Below are 12,578 nucleotides of genomic sequence, written 5' to 3'. Positions count from 1 at the left end.
ATGAGAAGAGGATTGCAAAGACTGGGAATGCTCATGGTCCCAGAACGTCAGCTCCTGGCCATGGCAGAGTGATGGCTGGCTTTTTTTTTTTATAAGCCATTGTTTTAAGGCAAAACATTGTTGAGCATTTTGAGGATGCTCTTTCAGATGCTCTTTCCCCCGGAGCTGGAATAAGTGCCTTCCTTCCCTCTGCCTCCAGGATGTCCCCTCTGCCCACCTGCTGGGCCAAGGAGACATGCTGCTGCCAGCACTGCTTCCTCTCCTCTGTCTGGTGGGTGGCATGGGGTGCTCCCTGCTCCCATGGAGGGGTAGCTGGTGGGGCCCCAGCAGTGTCCCAAACTGTGCACCTACCTAGAGGATGGAAAGGGCCGTGAGGAATCAACAGCTCAGCTATTTCCCACTGCTGAAAACCTTGGGAGAGGCTTGAGGACTTCTTACAGCTGTCCTGGAGGCCAGAGGAGAGCAGAGGTGTGAATGCAATGCCAAGTGCCCACTGGGTGCTCTGGACACATCCCCATTCTGCCCATGGCTCTCCAGAGGGTGATCCCCAGCCTGTGCCAGCTCTCACATCATCTCAGAAGGTCCTTCCTTCCCCCACCAAACTCTTGTGAAGCCCCCGTCCCAGCAGCAGGAGGTAAGTGCTGGGGAAGGGTGGACCTCCCCACCGCAGGGATGTCTCAAAGGGCTGGGTCCTGGCCGGCGTCCCTGGCCACTGGTGACCGTACAGCCCGTTTCTCACTGCAAGGCACCTCCCGGCCGCATTAACGTGGAAGGGAGCCAGGTGGAGAAGCAGCGGGGGTTGCACCAGCTGGCTCTCTGCAGGGCTGTGTGAAATGCACACTAATGCAGCAGCTGCTGCGTGCCGCCCCTCGCATCTGAGCATCAGCCACCCTTGTGCAGTCGCTAAACTGCCCATCGGTCATCTCACCGAGGCACTCACTTGGACTTACTCATTCTGCGGGGTGATCATCTGGGCCAAAGGCTGAGCTAACTTCACAGCCAGCAAGCAGGGGATGTGGCCAACCCAGAGCCACAAGATACGTGTTCTCTGTTACTTGGTGGTTTGGTCTTTTGGGGGGCTTTTTTTTTCCACGGTGGTTTTTGTTTGCAATGAACCCTGTGGTTTGCAAAGAGACTTGTCAGCAGGATGGAGGCCTTGCGGCTTAGCATGGGGGGAGCTGCCTGTCTCGGACTGCAGGCAACAGCCCGTGTCACTGGGGAGCTGGAACAAGGAGATGAGGACAACTTTGGCAGGGGACGGAGAAGGTTCCTCTCCACCAGACCTGCCGCTTGCTGCTATGGGGCAGCACCCCTGGCATGGGGGGCTGATGTCTGAGTGTGTCAGAGGGGAAGGGTCTGGGCGGCAGCACGGGGTTCTGCCTTGGTTCACGTGCCTCACTTCCTGGCAGTAACCTAAATTTTGGGCAAAACCAGGCCCCAGCCCCAGTGGGAAATCACCAGTCTGGCCTCAGCAGCCGCCCCGAGAGCATCCAGCCTCTTATCCTGCCGGCCGTCACTTGTGTCCTCACACAGGCAACAGGACTGCGTGTCTCAGGATGCAGCCTGGGGCTGATACCCACTGTTGAAAAGGTCCCTCGCCTCCCCTCCCCTCTCCTCCCCTCCCCTCCCCTCCCCCTCCCCTCCCCTCTGGGACAGGGATGTCTCCAGCGGCTGAGCACCCCTCCCCACAACCCCCTCCTGCTTCCCTCAAAATGCCTTCGCACTGATTCAGGTGGTCCTGGTGCTTGGGCATGACACTCCTGAACACGTGGCTGGGAAGACCCTTGCATGTCATATAAAACACATTTCTGAAAGCAAACATAATCTGTACTTGGTTTCTCCTCACAAAGAATAAAGGATCAGCCCTTGAGCAGTATTTATGAGGAATGACACCAAGCAGTGGGTCAGCTGGAGCCCCTGAAGAGGCACAAGACAGCAGATGGCCAATGTATCTTTTCCAAACACTTTTATGTAATCAGTGCCAAAGCCAGAAATGACACCTCTTTGCAGACAGCCTATGTGCCCTTTCAGCCTTTACTTTCCTGGGCTACCTGTACAGTCCTTCTCTTTTGAGATCATTTCCATTTCGCTTGCCATTGATGTAGCCACATTCAGATTTTTCATACAACTTGGTTCAAGAGTGAAGCCTCCACCAAGAACAACAACTCCTCCGGAGAGCCATCGTCTCGTGTAGGGTCTGTTTAAATGCCCAGCTGAGGTGCCTTTCAGCTCAGTTTACTCACTTTCAGTTAAAGCCAGCCCTGAGCAGGGGCCACTGAAAATGCAGATTAGATGACCTAGAAGGGATTTGGAATAAACACATCAAAAAGATATAGGGAAACAGAGAAGTACATGTAGGCGTGGGTTACGGATCCGTTGTAACGATGTGACCCCAATATGAGTATGATCGTACAGCTTTATTAGTCAGCAAAACAAGGTTTATATAGCAAAACTATTACAGCATCTGAATGGTTAAACTCCCAACCCATATATAGGCAAAACTACTGCAACTCGTTATGATTGGTGCGGAGCTGCATCTCGAAGTGAAAACAGTACTGTGGCAGGAAAAAAAAATGTGGCAGGAAGGAAGTGATAGTGTGGCAGGAAACGGTGACGTTCCCCCTGCTCCAGAGTCCCGAGCTCATCGCGCTGCCTTCCCAGCAGGGTTCCGTGTCAGTCGCTCCCAAGGCTCACTTCCAGATCGAACCTGGGTTGCTCAACGCACCAAACTATGTCCCCTCTCGTCCAGCCAGGACTCCACAATTCCCCCTTCTTGTTTTTGAGCAAGCCAGGTTTGCTTCGTCAGCTTGGAGAGAGCCCTTTTAAGACAGCCAAAGCAAATACATATTATAATTCCAACAGCAAGTAACACGATACATATGCGCAAAATTTCTATAATTAAACCGTTAAGCCAAGCGGGCAGATTACCAAAGAGCGAGGTGAGAAATCCATCAAAAAATCCCTGGTTTTCTTGTATTTGATTGGCCTGCTGTTCGAGCCATTGTAATTGCTTCTGGATGGACTTACTATGATTGGACAAGTTCATACAGCACGTGCCTTCGAAATCCTCACAACCATGTCCCTGGGCCAGCAGTAAAAAATCAATTGCGGCTCTATTTTGCAATACTGCATGTCATAGACTACTCTGATCTTCTAGCAGGGATTGCAAGACTTTTGTGGTAACACTGGCTTGCTTCTCTGCCCAGCGTTCCATGTTCGCCACTCTACTTCTGTAGCAGTGTTCCGTGTTCGCTACTTTCAAGGTCTGTCTCCGTTACCAAGCCTGGGTTGCTCAACAGCACCAAACTATGTCCCCTCACGTCCAGCCAGGACTCCACAATTCCCCTTTTTTGTTTTTTGAGCAAGCCAGGTATAGTTGATGAGGTTGTTGATGATGATGAGAGCTGACATTAACCTTGGTCTTCAGCTTGCTACCACTCTTTCAGAGGCCCACACAAACTACAATACTAACAGTATAAGAACACAAATGCTAGTTGAAGACATAGAGATGTGAAGTGCATACCACAACCTGCTGGATATAAAGAAAGATTAAATTAACTTGAGAATGATACATACTGATGGTAAATCTGTTACCTAGCATATGGGTGTAGATTGATTTACTTGCATTCAATTTTCTTGCTGGATTTACTTGTATCCAATTTTCTTCCAGTGTGAATGGTGGGACTAAAGTACCGCTTGACCACAACATATCATTATTGTCAATGGGAGGGAAGGCATCTCACCGCGTTAGGAGTCGAAATAGCAGTGTATCAATAGTATGAGCTCAGTAAATTTGCACTTGGGTTATAGGTATACTTATCATATATACAAACATCCATAACATTTAGTATTGGCTATCCATATTAATCACCTAGGTTAAGATCAATGTATCTAGAACTATGACTCATTAACTATATAGGCTAAAATTAATGTACATAAAAGCATAAAGCTGCAAGCATCACCACATCTATTCCCTGCTGCATCAAATGCTTCCGAAGTTTTGATAAATCAGAGTCCAAATACAACAATCTAAAGTCAAAAACCAGAAATAGTCAATACCTGCAGAACTTACCAAACCAAAAGACACAAAACAGTTACTTAGTCCAGACAAATCCGTTAGATCACAGAAACCAAATAAATCCATCAGATCACAGAAATACAAACACGGTAATATAAAATCACACGTTCATGGTCGCGACCACACACACACACAGGCACACCAAGTTTTCAGCATAAATCCAAATATTGCAAAGACAGGACTTACAATAAAATTCAACATTTAACAGACAAATTCCCAAGCTTCAGTTTCAGGAAGAGTACTCTCTTTTCAATTCAGGATTAGAAAGGACACTTTCCCTTCTCGTCAGGGATATAGTTCAATGCTGTGAAGCTTTTACTATGACTAACAAATAGGCAACAAGAAACAATACTGGAAGAATGCCTTTGCCTTATTAATGATTCATGCTCAGAACTTTTTGATCCAGTGATCAGAGGTTCTCCCCGAGAATCCCTCGGTGCCGGCTGGAGGTCCTGCAATCCCTCGGACCATTGAAGTTCAAGAGCAGCGTCCTACCTGGGTACCCAAAATCTATTACTAGAAAGCTGCAAAATAATTAACTTTCTAAAACTTAATGTTGGAGTACTAGAAAGCAGGCATTCTTTACTGCATTACTGAACGCACAGGGAATAGTTTTACTCAAATGTGTGTACCGAAAAGACACTCTTACTAGATATTTATGCCATGCTAACATACAGAATCTTTACATTTCTGTAAAGTACTTATCATTCTCCATTTCTCTCCCCCCCTTTTTTTTTTTTTTTTTTTTTTTATATATTAATGTCTTTTGTACATGCATATTGGCACCTCTAGGCAGTTGTCAGGAGCCCTCAGGTGAAGGTTTATACTTTTCCTCACGGTGTCTGCTAGTTGACCTTTGCTCTTGTGCAGACGCAGTTCTAAAATCACGTATACCGTGTCCTCCAAGATTGCTTCATTATACAAAAGCTGTTGTGGGAGATAATTGCCAAATATGCAAGGAATGTATTAATTGGTGTGGGTGGTGCACCCACTGCAGTCATCAGAGTACTTGCGTTTGCTGTAATTTTTTCAGTGTTCCCTGTGTAATAGGATCATCCAGAGTGGGTCTCTTCTGCTTCCATGTCAGAGGTTGCTCCCTGAGAGTGAGTGTGGTCACCTCTGGCATCGGATTCTGCGTTACTTTCTTTCAGCTCATGATATAGCTTCATATATTTTGCTGGTAACCATCAAGGGCCTGTTGAAAGAAGAACACACGCATACCCTCTTCCCCACGTTATTAGTTCTACAGGACTTGTCCATTGTGATTCCCCAAATTCTTTATACCATACTTTTGGTCGAACCACAAATGGAGGGACCATCCCGAATTGACGGTCAGCTGCTATTGTAAATAATTGATCATCAGAACGATTTTAAAAATTAAGTACATTAACTGTTCCTGTGGGGTAACACTGCCCATAGGATTCCCCCTTTTTTGTTTATTTAGCATAGCTTTGAGGGTCCCGTGGACACTTTCGACAATGGCTTGTGCAGTAGAAGAACGTTGTATACCTGTAACACGTTGTATACTCCAGTCCTGTAGGAAAACAGAAATTGTCCGTGAAACGTTCCTTTTCTCTCGCATGTGCCGTGGCTACCAGAAATCCTGAGAAAGTATCCACATTAACATGTACACAACGCAGTCGACCAAATATTGATATATGTGGAACATCACTTTACCACAACTCATCAGCTCGTAAACCACGAGGGTTCCCTCCTGCACACGATATTACGGGTGTAATACATTGACAGTGAGGGCATGCATGAACATTTTTTGTGGCTTGCCCCTGGGGCAAAGCAAATTGTTTATGCAAGGAAGAGGCATTTTGATGAAAGAAGTCATGAGATAATCGGGCTTGCTTGAAACTGTGTGGCAGTACTGCTGCCATTGTCAATTGATCTGCTACAACCTTTTCTTCAGTTATTGGTTTTAGTAGAGTAGTATGTAACTATATATGCATTATAAAATATACACGTACACGATTATCTAATTTCAATAGCAATTGCATCTGCAATGCGTTGAACAATATTCACAACATGCAGAATCTGTGACAACATTGAGTGGTTCAGTCGAAAACAATTCAAAGACGTGCAAGGCCACTGATAGCTTAAAAATTTGTGTGGATCCTTCAACGACTAAAATAGATGATTACTAATCTGATGAATTTGTTTGTTTCCAAAACACTGTTCATGCTCCTTTAATAGGAACAGAAACACATTGGTTTTTTGGCTGAAAAAAAAGAGGGAATGAGAATTGAGAGAGGGAATGTAACAGCTTATGTTGTGGAAGGGTATAACGTATGTTATTTAAATAATCAGCTAGAGCGGCTTGCAGCAATAAGGATTCTCTGTTTAATACCACAAAGTCATCTTTAGCCAGCAGCAGGTAAATAGTATTAACTTGCTGACAGCGATTCCAACCTTGTGCTATTAAGGACACTATGATGTGTACCTTTGAAGTCAATGTTTTCATGGGCGTATGAGACAAAAACATTCATTCCAGAGTCTTCAACTGCTGCGTGTTAACACATCACTGATCGAAAAGAGGGTAAGGCTGTAAAACAAAACCTTCATAAATGATATAAAAATTTGTTGGCAATTCGACATTAATTCTGAAGGTAAAGGCAATTGCAATTCAATCTGAAATCTTTTGTAGAACAGTTTTTGTTTTTGGCATTGATCTTCGGGAAAATAATAAATCTGAGTCCCTTTTAACAAAGTAAATAGAGGGGACAAATCTTCAGCTGTAAAGTCAATATTTTCACCTTTCAGCAGAGTGAATAACATTATCTAGGTACACCATCTGAACCCTGGAAAGATAATAAAGTCCAGCTGTTTGTTCAGAAGGAATTCTACTGCAGTAATTGGAATGTATACATTTTTTGGTAACCAAGTCCTTTAATGTCAGAAAGATGGTTCTCGCCGCGCCGCTTCTGGGCTGGCCGGGACGGGCCGGCGCGCTGCGATCAAGGGAAGGGGGAGTGGGGTGTGGGGGGAACCGTGCCGCCGGTTGCCCGGGGGGAGCCATGTGCCCCACCAGGTGTAAGGTTTGCTGACCCGTTCGATGCGGTGACTGCTGGTGCGGCGGCTGTACAGCGTCTGAGGGACTGTGCAGTTTTATGTTGGAATTAAACCTTGTTTTGATCTCAGGTCGGGTACGCCAATTGCTGTTGAGAGACCCTGTCGTGCACTTTTGGGATGCCGGATTTTACACCCCACTTCCCATTTCTCTGGATTCAAAGGATCGTCAGGTTTTGGCAGATTTACTTCCCGCATTTCTCATGTTCGGTAGGAATTTTGTCGTATGTAGGGTTAAATTTCAACAGACTGCTGCTCTGTCCTTTTTTTGAGATAAGGACAGAGGTATAGCAGCTGCTTCTAAGATAGTCTCTGTAAGTTTTAGAGCATTTAAAGCTGTATGCACTGATTTCCAAGTAATGATTTTCTCAGGGATTTTAAACTGCAAGACTTTGTTCTTTCAAACTTCACTGTAAAAAAATTTTTAATGGAGCCTTCGCTCCTTTTTTTGGTGACTGTCCCATTCTCCAGTGAGCCGGAGGCGAGGCACAGACCCAATTCCTGTTCAGGGTCTGTTGGACCCAGCCCCTTCTCACGGCTTTTTTCAGGTGGTACATTTGCAACAAAAGGACTTTTCTGAATGACTCTGGCCACTTTTTTTCTCTGCTAACACATTTTTTAACGCTTCATAAACCAAACGCCAAGTTGTTTATACTCGGCTCGCATTCACATCACGCCTTGAAGTATGTTTAAAAGGTAACTCTCCTAACACCTTCCAAGTTAAAATACCAAAAACACGCGGTGATTCCGCGGGCACTCCATTACTTCTGAGTCAGGCTAACAACAGCTCGAAAAACAGGGACTAATTTTCGCTCCTCTTTGTTGCCAACCTGCATGCACAGAGTCCACGATTCTCTGCCACACATCCAAGTCGAACAACTGATCTGTTTCCTGATTTTTTGCACTCGCTGGTGTTGTGGTTTTCCCCCTTACAGTTCACACCCCACTTTAGCTATCCCTCTCCACCGTACCCCCGACCCTCCCCTGGTTCCCAACCCCCCATTCCACGGCACGGCGCAAGGTGGGGCTGGAAGAGAAAACGGGTTATATGGGTTAGGGACTGGTGGCTCCGGCAGCAAAGTATCCGTAACCTTCTCATCTGTACAACGAGTCACTGGAGTCCTTGGAGACGGCGGCGTAGGCAGAGGAAGTGGAGGATACCGCGGTATAGGATTCGGGGACATGGGACGATCGGAAGGGGCAGCGGCGGCACCCGGCCAACCTGCGGGCGGTGGCGCCTCAGCACATCCCTCTCCGCGGCGCGGTGGCGGTGACTCTGGCAGTGGGGGTGGAAAACCCTGTGCCAATGGGTCTCGCCGCGCGTACTGCTTTTCCTGGACCGCAGGTTTCCCTTCCTCCACGGGCTGCTGACTCGGACCCCCTCCTGCTTTCAAAGATGGCATAAGGAGGCTAGGACCCTGAAACAGCAGAGTTGTTGCCAAGCAGGTCCTCCCTTGGGTGTTAATGTAGCGAAAGCAGAAGTAACAGCTTAAGTCCTTTCTCGGTGCAGCAGCAACAGAAACTTCAAGGTAGGTGAGTCATATTGTAACCATCTCACGGAGAGGACGGGTTGGAGGAGCTTAACCACTGCTGACTCTTCCTATATCAGTGTGGACCCCATCTCCTCCCCGGCCCAATCAACTTCACGAGTTGCTTTGCCGTTGCATCTATTCCTCTCTTAGAGAGCATACCGACAAGCAACGTTGCCGCAGCCTCTATCTCCATGCTTGTGACCCCGGCCTCCATGTTCAATTTTAGCTGCGCCAGGCAGCACCAGTGGGGCTTGTTTACTCCCTGGGAGGTGGCCGTCCATGTCTGCCCTGCGACGCTGCACCCAGGTAACACCACTCCCAGCCGTTGTTTTCCCACTCCCCTCCTCTAGCTGCTTACCGCAGACTTGGAGATTCTGCAGGAAGATGAATCATTTTTTGCCGCAGGAAACTAAACCATCCTCTGCTACCAGTTGTTGGAGTGGGAGACGGACCCGGAGTAACAATGAAATCTCAATGTGAGTATGGTCGTTCTCCTTTATTAGTCAGCAAAACAAGGTTTATATAGCAAAGCAGTTACAGCCTCTGATTGGTTAGTTATCTTCACCATATATAGTCAAAATAGCTACAACTCGCTGTGATTGGTGCAGAGCTGCATCTCGATGCGGAAGCGACGATAAGGCAGGAAGCAACAACGTGGCAGTCCCCCTGCTCCAGTGTTCCGTGTTCGCCACTCTACTTCTGTAGCAGTGTTCCGTGTTCGCTACTTTCAAGGTCTGTCTCCGTTACCAAGCCTGGGTTGCTCAACCGCACCAAACTATGTCCCCTCTCGTCCAGCCAAGACTCCACACACGCTGCGACTTCTTCGGTCTCGTCTGGCGCAGGCAACGGGAGTTCTTGCTTCTCGCTCTTCTGATACTCGGAGATCTCCTCTTGGAGCTGTTCATCCTTCAAAAGGAAAACATTTGCTTGTATTTTTGGTGAAGGTTCATCTTGCTGTCTTAGAGAATTAAGATTCCCCTCAAATTCGCTGTAGATACGCCGCAGATTTATTAATATTACCCACTCAGCTTGAGGGATCGGTTGAGATCATGCGGCTGCTCCAACCGGGCGGCCTCAGACTATTCAGAGAGCTAAAAGCAGTAAAAGGGGGAACGCTGCTATGTTCAAGGGTAAGCGATTTTTCTCCATTTATTTCAATTACTGATCACGCACATGTCGTACATTCCCTTTTACCGAACAGGACTGGGTGCAGAGGGGTAGACAATCACTGTTTCTGAGGATGCCTTTTGGCCTTTGATGTTATCGATGGGATCAATAGAATACTGTTATTAGCAGGTAACTGTTCACGTCACACACTCACTCACTCACTCACACACTCACTCACACTCGCTCGTGGCTACCAGTTGGAGCAGCAGCCGGGAAGCAAACCCCAGCCATCGACTCACAAGCACGGGGTCGTACCGCAGTGACTTCTGGCCGGGTATTGGTGAAGCCCCCCAGAGGGTGCTCACCTTCACCAGATGCAGGTACCATCCCGTGCTCTTCAAGCGTGGCCAGCAGCACCCATAGGTGCCAGCTGAGCCTCACACAGTCGATGCCACGGACCTCGCATGGGTTCAGCAGAACACTGCCATCCCCACTTTATCATTTTTCACAGATTTAGCAGCACTGCTAGTCTCTGAAGCTACCAGCCCTCGCAAAGCGTTCACAGGCCACCTTCTCAGCATGCATTTTTCCTTTCTTCAGCCTCGTGCTATGCCTCCACCCACACCCACAGGCACCTGGCGAGCCCGCTCATGCCACGCAGATGCCGAATCCTGCAGGGTTAAGGCTCGGTACACCAACTGGTGGAGCACATGGCAGGGATGGGGTCGGTCTCCCACAGACCACCAAGCCAGAGCCAGCTGTCCAGCCTGCTCCTCACCCTGCTGTCCGGAACTCACCGGCAGCAAAAAGACCTCAGGATGCAGAACTTCTGTGTCTCCTAACAAAGTACAGTTTCAGCTTCTACATACTAAAAATGGTGGGTTTCTAACTTCTGTGCCAACAGTTAAACCTCATTCCTAAGGAATAAAGGTAATTTGCTTTTAGCTTAACAACGTGGTTGATTGGAAGCAGTCTCACTCTGGCTGCATTTTTTTTCTGTACAGAGAAAACAATATCTTACACTTCCCTGCAAATTTTTGTGTCTATGTCTCTCTTTATATGTAATAAAAACATAGGTATACACACAAAAGTGTATGTATACATAGCGACCGAAAGAAGCAGTGTGCTAAAGCAAATACAATGTTATCTGGAATTAAAAAAAAGTAAACTGAGCAGTACGAACTAAATTACATAATGTTTTTGCAGACCCAGAAACAGACTGTCCTGCAAATACAAGCTTTGAGATTACAGACGCGCTTAGATGCTATGCTAAGGAAGAACCAGCAACTTCTTTCAACGGAAGGAACAGAACTACATACTCAAATTTTTAAATCCTCAAATGTGAATAAATTATATTAAAGAAAGTAAGTTTTCAATATTATCATAAAGAGATGGGCATGGTACTGTCAGAGGTACTTCTATTGATTTAAAAATACTCATTTTGATCTGAGAGACCAGCAAGACATCTGCTGAGCTATCTGTGCTGGGGCAGCATACGTAATTATAGGCTGCCGGCAAGCAATTACAGGCTGCTGAAGGACTGATATAAAGAATTGGAGTTAAGAACAGACACCAAATTTGTGCCAAATGGCACTTTTTAATGGGAAACAGACTGTTGTGTTCATTCACTGTTGGCAATCTCGGTAAGGAACTATCTTGTTGATAAAGACTACTGCATTTAGAGAATCCTAAATTCATTACGTCAAACATTAATGGTAATGACAGTCACTTAAGAAAGCCAACACAAAAAGAAAAGGAATAAGTTTATCTGCTACTGAGCAAATCAACGCAGCCACAATAAAAAGCCAAAGAGGTAGAGAAGTATCAAAACATAAGCATAAATTAAAAATTGTTTAAAAATGGCTAGGTATTGGGGTTTAGACTAACTTATTTGTTGTCTTTAATAACAGTCCCTAGGAAAAGATAGGAATGTTGCGTACTCTGTTTGCTCGCTTAAATGTGTGCAGACTTTGGCCGGTAACAGCAAGCACGAGCCGATCCTGCTCGCGTCTTTCAGGACTCTGCTGCAAGCCCTAAAGCATATACGCAGTGTGAGCCCGCGCAGCCCCCTCCGTTTGGCGAGGCATCGAACCCTTCCTGCACCAGAGGATGCTCTGAGAGCCGCCTTTTTTCAGGGCTGCAGTAACAGCAGCTGCCTTAAAGCACTCTTTGGATAATTATTCTGCCCATTTCCCAAAGTCTATTACTCCATGAGTCACACAACGTCAGAACCGCAACTCTGGAAAGACTTGCTGCAGAAAAAGAGAGGGGAAATCAGAGCGGCGAGGCAGGTGAAGGAGCGAGGCGGAACGTCCAGAGCCAGCCCGGGGCTGTCGGCCACGCAGAGGCTCCTCGGTGCCGCAGGAGACCCGGCAGCGGGAGATGGGTACTCACCAAATCAAGGAACGCTTTCCTTTCCAAGTCAAGTGCTTGGACCCATGCTTGCAGCGCCAGGATTTCCTTGTCCAGTCTGCTGTTGTGCTCCATGGCCTTCTGTAGCTCAGTTTTGTCTGTACAGAACAGGAAAAACACCTGGTCACCAGCCGTGGTCTGGACTTTGACCTCCACCAAGCTCAGAGAGGAATAAGGGTTCACAGGAATAAGGGTTCCAAAATTGCACTGCCCTTATGCACAGGTGTACGCGTGCGACAGCAGAGAGAGGAGTTCCCCAGACGTATGGGAACATCTTCTCTTATTCAAATGGTAGAGGTTTATGTTTCTGGAGATCCAGGCTCAATAGCAGTGCTCTGTTTATTACAGCAGTTCCTCCATAGTTATTCCAGAGA

Source organism: Opisthocomus hoazin, chromosome 19, assembly GCF_030867145.1.
Source record: "Opisthocomus hoazin isolate bOpiHoa1 chromosome 19, bOpiHoa1.hap1, whole genome shotgun sequence".
In the NCBI taxonomy this organism is placed as follows: domain Eukaryota; kingdom Metazoa; phylum Chordata; class Aves; order Opisthocomiformes; family Opisthocomidae; genus Opisthocomus; species Opisthocomus hoazin.
The sequence above is the reverse complement of the archived record's forward strand: the minus strand, read 5'-3'. Positions refer to the sequence as shown.